This window comes from Marmota marmota, unplaced genomic scaffold (genome assembly GCF_001458135.2).
Source record: "Marmota marmota marmota unplaced genomic scaffold, marMar, whole genome shotgun sequence".
Lineage (NCBI taxonomy): Eukaryota > Metazoa > Chordata > Mammalia > Rodentia > Sciuridae > Marmota > Marmota marmota.
Window position 1 is genome coordinate 25,907,225 of NW_026000093.1, and position 12,681 is coordinate 25,919,905.

At 33.7% G+C, this 12,681-nt stretch overlaps 2 long non-coding RNA genes across 2 annotated transcripts in view; one reads left to right on the top strand and one right to left on the bottom strand.

The window, feature by feature from the left end:
• LOC125610582 overlaps positions 1–12,681 on the top strand; it is a 228,325-nt gene that overhangs the window by 11,220 nt on the left and 204,424 nt on the right. The window lies entirely within an intron of this gene.
• Positions 230–12,681, bottom strand: part of LOC125610583 — a 26,376-nt gene continuing 13,924 nt past the window's right edge. The window contains exons 2-3 of the long non-coding RNA XR_007340588.1: positions 9,458–9,465; positions 230–662 (exon numbers count right to left, since the gene is read on the bottom strand). This is a non-coding gene — a long non-coding RNA (uncharacterized LOC125610583). The remainder of the gene's footprint in view (positions 663–9,457; positions 9,466–12,681) is intronic.

Here is a 12,681-nt window from a genome sequence, read left to right on the forward strand (position 1 = left end):
GTAGATGGTTAGGAATATCTGTAGGCCTTTAACTAAAAAACTTCTGACTTAGCAGTTTGACTTGATATTTATTAGGCATTCCTTCCTAAGAATCTCTCTTTTGTAGCCTCTAGTCTTACTTATTCTTCAGGACTAACACAAGTGTATATCTTAAGTTACATTTAACTACTATTATATATATATATATATATATATATTTTAATGCCCAGAAATGACTGTGCTTGTTTTAACTGTTTTTGCTAGGTGTTTAAGATGAAGTAGGTCAAACTGACTTTTGTTTCTATCTATTGTTAAGAGTCAGCTGAGTTCCCATGGGAGTCACTCTTGGGGGAACTTGAAAGCAGCTTCTTAATTCTGCTAGTGCCATTTGCAGTAGGATGGGTCAAGGTCTGGCTCACCATGTGACTTCCCTTGGAAGCATCAATGATGTTTCTCTTCTCCAATGACTCTCCTCTTCATAGCAAGTGCACCGATTGGTTTTCTGGTTCTCCAGTGGTCTCATTAATCTCCCTGAGCAGGAGGTTATGTGGCCCCGAGTTTCAAAGCTCTTTAGAGAAGTTCCCTGTTCCCTGGATTCAGACTGACTTGGAAGACAAGAGCCAAATATTGCTTTCCTTGGCCTTTTTAATTTAACTTTAATTTTTAAGTCTTGATTTTAAACACTCACTAGTCTTAAATCAAGAGTACCAGGCTTTAATGTTAATGCCTATAACCTTACAGTCTTTTACCCCTTTTATTAATTGGGATCTGTACTATTCTGTCCTGTAGGTAATGGTTCTTTATCTTAAACTAACCCAGGTTGTGTCTACATAAATTTTTTTGCATTTGAATTAGACAGTTTTATGTAATCAATTTTATGACCAAAACTGTTTTTAATGTTAATAAACTGAAAACGTATCCATATAAAACTGAAAAGAGAAAAAATGGAAGTCTTATTATTGTTGCTAGATTAGTCCTCTGTTTATGTTGAAGAACACCATGCTTAGCTACCTTGGCATGTCTACTTTAAGAACCAGACGATAATTATTACTCACCTGTGGCTACTACAAAAATGAGCATTGGATAAGAGCATTTAAATGCCTAGTAGATAATTGATAATGTCACTGCATAGTAAATATTATAACATGTATTTATAGTACACATACATCAGTAATTTGATATATATGTACACAAACATGCATTGCATATTATAGAATATCAAAAATAATAATGATAATTTTGTGTTTACTTTGTATTACCAAGATTCATTCAAGTTAATAATATTTTATAAAAATAGATGATACTATCTCTATTTTTATAGATAAAAAAATCTAAAGGTCAGGTAGATTGACATATTTAGTGTTATTAAGCTCATAAAGGTAAGTATGATATAAAAACTCAGGTCAACACGCTGGGGTTGTGGCTCAATGGTAGGGCTCTTACCTAGCATACACAGAGCCCTGGGTTCCATTCTCAGGACCACATGTAAATAAATAAATGTATTGTGTCCAACTACAACTAAAAAAATAAATAAATAAATAAATAAACAAAAAAACCTCAGGTCAAACTGAATCCAAGGGCAATCTCCATTTTATTATACCATATGTTCCACCTATAAGTATATACAATGTTACTTTATTGGAAAATAAGTATTGAAGAAAAGGTACTAAGTGAATTATTACAGCTGGAAAAAAATTACTACATAAAAATATTTGAACCCAAAAATAAACATTTGACATTTAGTTAAAAATTTTAATCATATATCTCTGACATGGCAAAGGTGTCCCTAGAAGAATAGAACTTTGTTCATTAATATTCTAAACTAAAGTGCCATGAAAATTAGTTTTAAAAAAACAAAAGGATAACAAAATTTTATTTTCTCCACACTCTTCATTTTTTTAAAATAATTCTCTTAGTTAATTCTAATTACATAAAATAGTAGGATTTGTTGGGTTTTATTTATATCCACATGTAGTATAATGTGTTCTATTTCATTCCCCCCATACATTCCCTTTCCTTCTGTTTCTCCTTTCCCAGAATCTCTACCCTCTGGTACATCTGTCTCCCTTCTATTTGCAGGAGATCCTTTAATCCCCCCTTTTATCCCTCTACCTTCCACATAGAAAACATATGACCTTTGACATTATGAGTGGGGTTTATTTCACTTAGAATATCTTCTTCAGTTCCGTCTATTTTTCAGCAAATGACATAATTTAACTCTTTTTAATGAGTGAGAAAAGCTCCATTGTGTATATGTAACACATATTTTTATTTTTTCACTGATTAAAAGACACCCTAGTCTGGTTTCATATCTTGTGTTATAGTTTGGATGTGAAGTGTCCCCCAAAATCTCACATGTGAGACAATGTAAGAAGTTTTGGAGGAGAAATGATTGGGCTGTAGCTTAATCTAATTAGTGATTAATTAGTGGTGGGAGGAACTCATTCACTGGGGGCGTGGCTATGGGGTATGTATTTTGTATCTCCACAGAGGAGACTCTCTCTGCTTCCTGGTCATCATGATGTGAGCTTCTTCCCTCCATGATCTTGAGCTTCACCTTGAGCCTGGAGAAATGGAGCTAGCTTTCTATGTACTATGACCTCTGAAACCGTGAGCCCTCAAATAAACTTTTCCTCCTCTATAAGTTGTTCTGGTTAGAACTTCTAGTCACAGCAATAAAATAGCTGACAAAAAAACTTGGTTATTGTGAATTTTACTACATGTTTTTTTATAGTGTGCTTTCTTTAATTCTTTATGCTAAATACTGAGGTATGGTATATCTGTATCTTATGGTTGTCCCATTTCTAGTCTTTTGAGGAAACTTCATACTAATTACTTTATTAGTTTTTACTAATTTACAATCTCAACAACAGGGGATAAGTGTTTCTTTTACCCCTGCATCCTTTCTAGTATATGTTATTACTTGTATTCTTGATGCTTGCATTTTAAATGGAGTAATATGAAATCTCAGTGTAGTTTTGATTTCCATTTCCTTCCTTGATAAGGATGTTGATTTTTTTTAATTTGTTGGCCATGTGTTTCTTATTTTCAGAAATGTCTGTTTTGTTAATCTGCCTATTTACTGATTGGATTATTCCTTTTATGTGTTTGTGTGTTGCTTTTTGAGTTCTTTATATATTCTAGATACTAATCTTCTGTCAGAGTGTAACTGGCAAAGATTTTCTTCCATTTTATAGGCTCTCTCTTTATACTCTTGTTTTCTTTGCTATACAAAAGCTTTTTAAGTCAATGCCTTATAATATATTAATTCTTAGTTTTATTTCCTAACCTCAGTGTTTTATTTTATTAGTTGATCAAGACAATACAATGATCTTGACATATCATACATTTGATTCAAATGGGGTATGAATTCTTATTCTTCCATGTGTACAGATTGCAGGATCACATTGTTTATACAGCCACGTTTATACATACAGCAATACTGGTGTCTGTTGCACCTATGTTTTCAATTGTTCATCTTGTGTTTAATGTCTAGCAGTTGCAGAATTTCTGACCTAATTCCTGGAACTTTGATCCCCTTTGACTTTTTTTGTGTGAGGTGAGGGACCTAGATTCACTCATCTACATGTGGTTATCTAGTTTTCCTAGCACCATTCATTAAATGGCTCTTTCCATCAACATGTTTTTTGCACCTTTGTCATGTATCTGTATGGGTTTATCTCTATGCCATCTGGTCTATTCCATTGTACCTGATTTTATGTCAGTACCATGCAGTTTTCAATAATGTAACTTTATAGTATAATTTTAAGTTGGGTATTGTGATGCCTCCAGCCCTGTTGTTTTGGCTTAGATTTGCCTGGGCTATTTATTTTTCAAGATTTATTTTAGGACCATTTTTTCTAGTTATGTGAAAAATGCCACTGGAATTTTGATGAGGAGGGCATCAAATCTGTCAAATGCATCAGGTAATACAGTCATTTTAATAAGATTAATTAAGTCCATCCAAGAACAGAGACAGTGTTTCCATCATCTAATGTGTTTTGTAATTCATTATTTACTATTCTTTTTTATTATATGTTGTTGCAATATAAATCATGTTTCTTTTAAATGTTGATGTTTTGGATAAATGGAAATGCATGCTCTTAGGAAGTCTGTAGTTAAAAACAGAAAGAAGCAAAATTAATCAACATATTAACAAAATTTGTTTTAAGTGATTTAGTATTTGTACATAAAATGAGCAATATGAATATACACTTTCTTAATCATTAAGTACTTTTTGGGGGGCAGGAGTTCTCAATCTACTGACATTTTGGATTTGATAAATCTTTGTTTTGTAGTGGATTAGCTCTTTACTCAGCCTTAAACCACTGGATGCAAATACCATTTGTATGTTTTGAATGAATTTTCCTCCACCAGATAACTTTTATTTTCTTGTTCTTTTTTAGTTATTCATGATAGTAGTGTATAATTTGACGTATTTATACAAACATGAAGTACATCATATTCTAATTAGAATCCCAGTCTTGAGGGTGTACATGTTGTTGAGATTCATTGTGGTATATTTATTCTTATATGAACAAAGAAAAGTTATGTCAGAATCATTTCGGTCTTTTTTTATTTCTTTCCCCCCTTCCTTCCCTTCATTTCCCATAATCTAATCTACTGAATTTCTATTCTTCCACTCTGCCATTGTTGGGTAATAGCATCCACATATCAGAGAGAACATTTGGCCTTTGGTTTTTGGGATTGGCTTATTTCACTTACCATAATAGGTGCAGATCCTTCCATTTTCTGGCAAATTGTCAAAAAGTCATTCATTTTCAAGGCTGAGTAATATTCCATTTTGTACATATGCACATTTTCTTAATCCATTCATCTGCTGTAGGCACCTGGATTGTTTCCATAGCACAGATATTGAGAATTGAGCTGCTATAAACATTGATGTGACTGTGTCACTGTAGTATGCTGTTTTTAAATCCTTTAGGTGTATACCAAGGAATTTTAAATCCTTTAAGAATATATGAAGGTGTAGAATATCTGGGTCCAATGGTAACTCCATTCCAAGTTTACTGAAAAATCTCCATAATGCTCTTGCAAGTGGTTAAACCAATTTGCAGTTCAACCAGCAATGTGTGACAGTACCTTTCTCACCCACACCTTCACCAACATTTATTTATACTTACATTCTTAATAATTGACATTATGACTGGAGTGAGATGGAATCTGAGTATAGTTTTAATTTGCATTTCTCTAATTGTTGAAGATGTTGAATATCATTTCATATTTTTTGACCATTTGCATTTCTTCTTCTGTGAAGTATCAATTCAGTTCCTTTGCCCATTTATTGGGGGTTAATTGTATTTTTTATGTTCAGTTTTTGAGTTCTTTATATATCCTGGGAATTAATCTATATCTGAGGTGCAGGTGACAAAGATTGTCTCTAATTCTGTTGGCTCTCTCTTCATGCTCTTGAATGTTTCATTTGCTGTGAAGAAGCTTTTTAGTTTGATACCATCCCATTCATTGATTCTTTTTTTTTTTTTGAGAGAGAGAGAGAGACAGAGAGAGAGAAGAGAGAGAGAGAGAGAATTTTTTAATATTTATTTTTCAGATTTTTCAGTGGACACAGCATCTTTATTTTTATGTGGTGCTGAGGATGGAACCCAGGGCTCCATGCATGCCAGGCGAGCATGTTACTGCTTGAGCCACATCCCCAGTGCCCCCATTCATTGATTCTTGATTTTACTTTTTGTGCTTTGGGAGTCTTGTTGATGAAATTGGTTCCTAAGCTAACATGATGGAGAGTTTGACCTATTTTTTCTTCTAGAAGCTATAGGGTTTCAATGCCTACGTTTTTGATACATTTTGAGTTGATTTTTGTGCATGGTGAGAGATACAGGTTAAATTTTAGTCAGCTACATATACATTTCTAGTTTTCCCAGTATCATTTTTTGAAGAGGATATCTTTTCTCCAATGTATAGTTCATAACACCTTTGTCCAGTATGAAATAATTATATTTATGTGGTTTTGTCTCTTTGCCTTCTATTCTATTCAATTGGTCTTCATGTTATTTTGGTTCTAATACCACTTTTTTGTTGTTGTTACTTTAATTCAGAAGTATAATTTAAGTTCTAGTATTGTTATGCCTCCTGCTTCACTTTTCTCACTAAGGATTGCTTTGGCTATTCTGCACTATTTATTTTTCCAAATAATTTTATGATTGCTTTTTATGTTTCTATAAAGAATATTACTGGAATTTTAATAGGAATTTCATTAAATCTGTATAGTGCTTTTGGTATATATGCCTTTTGATAACATTAATTCTGCCTATCCAAGAACATGGGAGATCTTTTCATCTTCTAAGATCTTTAATTTCTTTCTTTAGTGTTCTGTGACTTTCATTGTAGAGGGCTTTTACCTCTTTTGTTATATTGATTTCCAGGTTTTGAATTCCAGTTATTTTTTGTTTGTTTTGTTTTTTAAGGTTATTGTGAATGGGATAGTTTTCTTAAGTTCTCTTTCAGTTGATTCATTATTGGTATACTGAAACACAATTGATTTATGGTGTTAATTTTATATCCTGGTACATGGTTGAATTTGTTTATAGGTTCTACTAGTTTCCTGGTGGAATTTTTTGGGTCTTCTAAATATAGGAACAGGTCATGGGTCAAAAGCAATAGTTTGATCTCTTCTCCTATTTGCTTCTCTTTATTTTTTTTTCTTTTTCCTAATTGCTTTGGCTATTGTTTCCAGGACTATGTTGTATAGAATTGGTGAAAGAGGGCATCCCTGGCTTGTTCCAGTTTTTTTAAGGATGCTTTTGGTTTTTCTTCATTTCTCTATTGATATAATCATGTAATTTTCATCTTTAAGTCTTATTGATGTTGGTGAATTATATTTATTGATTTTTATGTGTTGAACCAAACTTGAATCCCTGCAATGAAACAAACTTGGTCATAGTGCACTATCCTTTTAATGTATTTTTGTATGTGATGTGTCAGTGTTTTATTAGAAATTTGTTTATTTGTATTTGGTTATTTGTATTCAATATTAATTTGTGCTATAAATAGAAATGGTATGGTAGGCGATTGCCAACAGTAGAAATATTATTTACAAAATGGTTTGCTATGTCAATATCAAAAATGTGTACAGGGAGAATGCAGAAGAGATGTAGAATGTAATAATTGAGAGGGAGGATGAGAGACAGTAGGAGTAAAAAGATAAAGGAAGAAGGAAAGAGGGAATAATAGAATTTGGCTGTAAGCAAAAGAGAAGAAGAGAATCAAGATAAATTGGAGAAAAACAGTATAAAGGAAACAAATGAACAATATAAAACAAAACCAACACATACTTGTAAAAAACCCTAGGTCTCAAAAGACAGAGTCAAGACAATAACAACATTAAAAAAAATGTTTGGAATAAAAAGAGTGAGACAAATATGTATATGTTCAAGTGTCCATGGACCATTCAGCACACAAAAGTTTAAAAACAGAAAAAAGGCTATTTTTTTGTTTAATAATTTATAATATGTCAAAACACACTCTACTGTCATGTATCTTTAAAAAGAACTCCCCCTTCCCCCCAAAACAAAGGTTCTTGGGGGAAGATTAGGGATTATTTTCATTGTGATGGTTCCCAATTGTCTTTCTTTCTGTTTGTTCTTATTGTACGTATTATGTGTAAGAGTAGCAGTCAGCAGCTCTCAATTTCTTCTTTTTGTTGTCTATTCTCAGTTGTAGGAAATGTGGTGGGTTGGAGGATGTTGTGAACTCCATTCACAGCAAAGGGCTTCCCAGAGGTGGAGGTCCTAGAGGTTGGGTTTGGGTCTAGTTCAACCCCTGGTGCTTTCTGAAATGATGTTTGGTGAATCTTTCAAATCAGCACTCCTCCTGATCTCAGCTGCTTCTGGTTTGCACTGGACATTTGCATCACTTGAATCTCCCCTGCATTCCATTCAAGTGGTGGACAAGCCAGTCATTCATGTCTTTTAGCCTCCCATGGCTCCCATATCTTGACCACCTGGATTCAGTCCTGAAGCCCACTTTTCCCCCACCCAATCAAGTCCCTAGTCATCTCCAGCTGGTCCTGCCAACCACAAGATGTAAAAAGTGAAATATACCCAGTATCTCTAGGGTCTGAGTGTCTTAAATTCCTCTGAATACCACACTTTCCACACCTGAATCTCACCTGTTTTTTAAATCACACTCTAGGTCACCTCACAGATCTCTTCCAGTTCAGATTTGGGGCCCAGCTGGAATTAAACAGGTGTGGGAACCTGGGTTTGGATCCACATGCACTGGCCCCATGAGCACAAGAGAAAAAGATGTTGGCTGACCCTGCAGGTCCCTGGGAGAGGCTCAGCATTTCTCTCACATGAAAACAAAGTGCAGCCACCCACAGGATTGGCTTGACAAAGTTCCAGATCACTGTTGTCTCCATTTCAAGACACACCTCGGTGCCAGCCAAAATGCAGGTTCTCTTAGTCTCTCTCCCTCAGACCAGCTCGCAGTGGATCCACATTGGCAGCAGCCAGAGCTGGCAGGGTTTTTGTTTGTTGTTATTGTTATTGTTGTTTATTTTTTGTTTATTTTATTCTATTGAACCTTCTGTGTCCCTTGATTGTTCTGAGAGTTAAATGTTTTGTTTGTTTGTTTTTACTGATCTCAAAGAGTAGCTCCTTTCCTCTTTCAGTCCCTTGCCACAGAGCATTTTGGAAAGTTACCTTCTGTACACTGCCAACTTGGCACCCCTCTTCTTTCTTCAGTAGTCTTTTTTTTTAAAAAAAAATGTTCTAATTAGTTACACATGACAGTAGAATACATTATGATACATTGCACACAAATGGTGCACAACTTCTCATTCCTATGGCTGAACATGCTGCAGAGTGATAGTCATACATGTAGATAGGGTAATAAACTCTGTCTCAGTCCATAGTCTTTTCACACCCCTCCCCACCCCCTCCATTCCCCTCACTCCCCTTTGCCCAATCCAAAGTTCCTTCATTCTTCCCTACACATTCCCCATTATGGATCAGAATCCACTTATCAGAGAAAACATTCAGCCTCTGGTTTGGGGGGGGGGATGGTTGTTTATTTTGCTTAACATGATATTTTCAAGCTCCACCCATTTCCCTGCAAATGTCATAATTTTATTCTTTTTCATGGCTGAGTAACATTTCATTGTGTGTGTATATATATGTGTGTGTGTATACATATATATGTATATGTGTGTGTATATATGTGTGTTTGTGTGTGTGTGTGTGTATATATATATTACATTTTCTTTATACATTCCTCTCTTGAAGAACATCTAGTTTTGTTCCATAGTTTAGCTTTTGTGAATTGAGCTGTTATAAACATTGACATTGACATTGCTGTGTCACTGTAATATGCTGATTTTAAGGCCTTTGAGTATGAACTGAGGAGTGAGGTAACTGGGTCAAATGGTGGTTCTATTCCAAATTTTCTAAGGAATCTCCATACTGATTTCCATAGTGATTGCACCAATTTGCAGTACCCCAGCAACTATGAGTGAGATTTTCACCCTACATCCTCACCAGCAATTATTGCTGCTTGTATTCTTGATAATTGCCATTCTGACGGGCATAAAATGAAATCTTAGAGTAGTTTTGATATGCATTTCTCTAATTGCTAGAGATGATGAACATTTTTTTCATATATTTTTTGGTGAACTGTATTGCTTCTTTGGGGAAGTGTTTGTTAAGTTCTGTGGTCCACTTATTAATTTGATTATTTTTGGTTTTGGTGTAAATTTTTTAGAATTACTTATTCTAATTTGTAATACATGTTGGCAGAATGCAATTCATTTTATATTACGCATATATAACACCATTTTTCAAGTCACTGATGTACACAAGGTATTTTTATACAATTCGTGTCTTCATACATGTACTAAGGTAATGATGTCTAACTCATTCCAACATAATTTCTACCCCCTTTCCCCTCCCTCTAACTCCCTCCCCTTTTTTCTATCTAAAAGTTCTTCCATTCCTCCCATCCTTCCGCTTGCATCAGCATTATGAGTGAATATCCTCATATCAAAGAAAACATTCAGGGATTGGCTTGCTTCACTTAGCATTATATTCTCCAACTCTATTCATTTACCTGCAAAAGCCACGCAGCTATCCCACTCCTTGGTTTATTCCCAAAGGACTTAAAAACAGCATACTACAGGGACACAGCCATATGGATGTTTATAGCAGCACAACTCACAATAGCTAAACTGTGGAACCAACCTAGATGCCCTTCAGTAGATTACTAGATAGGGAAACTTTGGTATATATACACAATGGAAAGTTACTCAGCATTAAAAGAGAATAAAATCATGGTGTTAAGTTTTTTGAGATTTTTATATATCCTGAAGATCAATTATCTATCTGAGGTGCCTGTGGTAAAGATTTTCTTCCATTCTGTAGGCTCTCTCTTCATGTTATTGATTGTTTCCTTTGTTGAGATTTTTAGTTTGATTCCATCCCATTATCAATTCTTGATTATACTTCTTGTGCTTTAGGAGCCTTGCTAAGGAAGTCAGGTCCTAAGCCCACTTAATGAAGATTTGGGCCTACTTTTTCTTCTATTAGGTGCAATTATCTCTGGTTTAATTCCTAAGTCCTTGATCCACTTTGAGTTTAGCTTTTATGCATGGTGAGAAATAGTGATTTAATTTCATTTTGCTACATATGGATTTCCAGTTTTCCCAGCACCATTTGTTGAAGAGGCTATCTTTTCTCCAGTGTATGTTTTTTGCATGTTTGTCCACTATGAGATAATCGTATTTATCTGGGTTGGTCTCTGTATCTTCTATTCTGTACCACTGGTCTACATGTCTATTTTGGTGTCAATACCATGCTATTTTTGTTACTATTGTTACTATAGCTCTGTGTTATAGTTTTAAGGTCTGATATTATGATGCCTCCTGCCTTACTCTTTATGGTAAGAATTACTTGAGTATTCTTATTTCTGAGTCTCTTATTTTTTTCCAAATGTATTTTATTATTGCTTTTTTTTTTTTTTTTGGTCTATGAAGAATGTCATTGGGATTTTAACAAGAATTACATTAAATCTGTATAATGCTTTTGGTACTATGGCCATTTGACAATATTAAATCTGCCTATCCAAGAACATGGGAGATCTTTCCATTTTCTAAAGTCTTCAATTTCTTTCTTTAGTGTTCTGTAGTTTTTATTGTATAGGTCTTTCACCTCTTTTGTTAGGTATTTATTTATTTATTTTTTGAGACTATTGTGAATGGGGTGGTTTTCCTAATTTTTCTTGCAGTGGATTCATCATTGATGTATAGAAATGCATTTGATTTATGGGTGTTGATTTGATACCCTGGTACTTTGCTGAATTCATTTATTAGTTCTAGAAGTTTATTGGTGGATTTTTTTTTATCTAAATATAGATTCATGTCATTGGCAAGTGGTGATAGTTTGTGTTCTTTTTTCCCATTTGTATCTCTTTATTTTTTTTTCTATCTGACTACTGTGGCTAGAATCTACAGAACTATGTTGAATAGAAGTGGTGAAAGAGGACATCTATGTCTTCTTGCAGTTTTTAGAGGGAATGCTTTTATTTATTTATTTAAAGAATAATTTTGGCCTTGGGCTCAGCATAGAGAGCTTTTACAATGTTGAGGTATGTTCCTAATATCTTAAGTAGTCTTTAATTTTATTTTAGAGGTAATTTACCACCTTAGTTAAACTTATTTTCATTTATTTATTTATTTATTTATTTATTTATTTATGACTACTATGTTTTCCTGATTTCTTTCTCAGAAGATTCATTATTGGTATATATAAAAGCAATTTACTTTTGTGTGATGTTTTAATATCCTGCTACTTTACTAAATTTATCAGTTCTAGAAATATTATTAGAGGTTTTTGTGTTATAAGTATAGAATCACATCATCTGCAAAGATTGATAATTTAACTTCCTTCTTTCTTATTTATATCCTTATTTTCTTCTCTTAAATAATTGTTGTGAGTAAATTTTCATGTAGTATATTTATTAAGAGTGATGAGAATATACATCACTGTTTTGTTGCTGATTTCAGTTTTTTGCCATCTAGTGTGGTGTTGAATTTGGGGTTAGCTTATGTAGCTATTATGATGTTGAGATTAGTTTTATGTGTCTAATTTCTTCAGTTTTTTTTAAACCTGAATTCATGCCATATTTTATGATAAGATTTTTCCTGCCTCTATTGAGATACTGATGTGATTTTTGTCCTTATTTTTATTGATTATACTCATACTTTTTGATACATATATGTTGAATCATTCTTGCATTATTATAATAAAACTAACTTTTTCTTGATGTATAATCTTCTTTTTTTTTTTTTTCCTTTCAGGTTATTCTGTATTAAAATGGACTGATTATAATCATGACAGAAGACTCCATTTTTATAGGTACAGTGTTCATAATGTTTTACAAAAAAATTCATGTTGACAAACTCTCACACTTAGCTTCCCACAGAACAAATTTTACATGTATTTCTTTTTTTTTTTTTTTTTAATTTTTTATTGTGGGTTGTTCAAAACATTACAAATTTCTTGACATATCATATTCCACACTTTGATTCAAGTGGGTTATGAACTCCCACCTTCACCCCATACACAGATTGCAGAATCACATCAGTTACACATCCATTGATTTACAAATTGCCATACTAGTGTCTGTTGTGCTCCGCTGCCTTTCCCATCCTCCACCCTCCCCCCTCCC